This window comes from Euprymna scolopes, chromosome 9, assembly GCF_053919585.1.
Source record: "Euprymna scolopes isolate OS-2025 chromosome 9, ASM5391958v1, whole genome shotgun sequence".
In the NCBI taxonomy this organism is placed as follows: domain Eukaryota; kingdom Metazoa; phylum Mollusca; class Cephalopoda; order Sepiida; family Sepiolidae; genus Euprymna; species Euprymna scolopes.
This window is the reverse complement of record NC_136490.1, coordinates 91996562-91998865: the sequence shown is the minus strand read 5'-3', so window position 1 is coordinate 91998865 and position 2304 is coordinate 91996562. Positions and strand designations below refer to the sequence as shown.

General features: G+C 33.5%; 1 long non-coding RNA gene across 1 annotated transcript in view; it reads left to right on the top strand.

Moving 5' to 3' along the window:
* Positions 1-381, top strand: part of LOC145284776 (uncharacterized) — a 45417-nt gene extending 45036 nt beyond the window's left edge. Inside the window, exon 2 of the long non-coding RNA XR_013868879.1 lies at positions 1-381. This exon is cut by the window's left edge and continues 460 nt beyond it. This is a non-coding gene — a long non-coding RNA (uncharacterized LOC145284776).
* The last annotated feature ends 1923 nt before the right edge of the window (positions 382-2304 follow it).

Sequence of the window (2304 nt, the reverse complement as noted above, 5' to 3'; positions counted from 1 at the left end):
ACTTGACTATACTGACATGCAGAAGTTTAAATGTAATGTGAGCAGACATCTCACTACTCCACTCTCCGCAATCCCATGTTAGGCATGATCCCAAATAGTAGCACTTTACGACCAAGTGGCAATACGTCTTGTTTGGGGTATAAAAGAATTTTTTTTTTATAAGTATGAATTTTTTTTATTATAAGTATGATTTTTTTTTAATAAGTATGAATGAAAAAAAAATTCTCGTTTGTTTTCCAAATGTGCCAACATTTTATAAATTAATAATTGTTTAAATACTAACGAACATAAAAAAGACTATTTGAATTTCTGACGTGGTAATTGTTAAAGAACATTGGCGCTTCTACAGAATTTGAACAGAACCAAACCGAACTTTGCTGAATTAAACCTAAAGTGTAAGTTGTTTTTTATGATAAAAAACAAAACGAAAAGAAAAAAAAAACTAGGCTTAAAATTCTGTAAAGATACTAAAACACTATAAAGCGTCCTTAGTTCCTAAGAGAGTGGACACGGACGAAGAGAGGGTGAGGAATGGATAAAAGAGAGGCAGAAAAAATTTATGAATGAAGAGAAAGAAAGAGAAAGAGTGGGGGCATCGAACACAGACGAAAGACGATGTATCTTTTATAGAACAATAAAGGCGTTGAACTGACACTTGTCATAAACAATGTCTAAATCGAAACAAAAATAAGTATTAAATAATTTTTTGTGTTTTTTGTGTGCTCGACATGAACAAACGGCCGTCAACACCTCAAACAGTAAACATAAAAGGAATCGAAATATTTTTTAATAATAAACTGTCAACTAATTTCAGATGTCAATTACGTTTATTTTTCTTTTTTACTGTTTTGACATAAATTACATACACGTAGTTTTACAATGACTAATTATCGACAATCTGAGAATCATTTTATCTTACTTTACTCCTCTCCTCCCCTATAGTTTACATTTGTTCGCTTCCAGATTACCCCCCCCCCTTTTTTAACCATCTCTAGTATAAGCTACACTCTACAGCCTTAATAGAGCAACTAGCCTCAGAGAAGGTTAACGTTTCATAAAGCGCTACGCCATGAATATCACTTATTTGTAAGTTTCTTATCGGGTACGACAATAATAATATAATATACTTGGCCTTCGGGACGAGATCAAAGTGTAGTATCTGTTCTTCAGATGCTGCACTTCTATTTCTTGTTCTCTTCGGTGGAGGAAAAATCCTTCACGACTGAGACAATTTTTTATTTTTGTACCTTTTCTCCACGTTAAAAAACGACCCTGGTGTCTAACTCTGTCCCGTGGGGAGGCATAGTAAATAGGGACAATTAATCGTCAGAAAATCAACTGTCTGCTCCTCAAAAGGCGAAAAAGAAAAAAAAAACTCAATTCCTTTACTTCTTTCCCTCTCCAAACATATACATCGTATCTGACATGATAATTACTCATCCGAAAAAGTATTGTTCGTTCATGGTGCTACCAGACCAGGATATCTGAAGATACTGGCTTCTTGACGTAAAATGCATATAACAATGATGATATTGTTTCCCCCTTTTCCCTTTGCAAAATTCAATCATGTTCTGCAAAGATCAAAACAATTTTCTTTAACAAAAAAAAAAAAAAAAAAAAAAAACACCATTAATAAATATCTGAACAAACGAAGAACTTAAAGCATGAAACTGTTTGTAACATTATTGGAGTCCGCATTAAATAATTCGAGAAGGTTGACATGCCGGAAAACAAAACAACCAAACCAAACGCCATGAATAAATATTTCAAGATATAAAAAAACTTAAAACATAAAAGCTTTTTCCATAATTACTGGATTCGGCATTAAATAACTCGAAGGGGGTTGACATGCCGTAAAATAAAACAATCAACGACCAACTACTGCCCGTTCTTCAACTCGCAAAGTGAAAATGTGTACTTCTCTTAAAAACCTCAATATTCAGACCAGTCAATTCAATACTGCATACTACTTGAAGGAATTCATTAACGATGCAGAAACTTTTTATGTGCAGCATCCTTTAATTTCGGCATATCTGCATATCTATTGTTGATTAGATTCATTACCTCCATCAAAGAAGTTATGTTTGAGGCCAAGTTTCCCCCTGTTTGATTGTATACGGTTTTGCCGTGTTATTTTTCGTTTTAAATCTTGTAATATTCACAAAAGAAAGCCAATCCTATTAATAAAATGACATTTTTTTTTTATTTCACTTTCTACTCTCGCCCCACCTTTATTGTAATATTATTCCGCCTTTCAATTTTCTCCCGCCATCTTGATTTACTGACGGCCACTCTGGTCGCTAA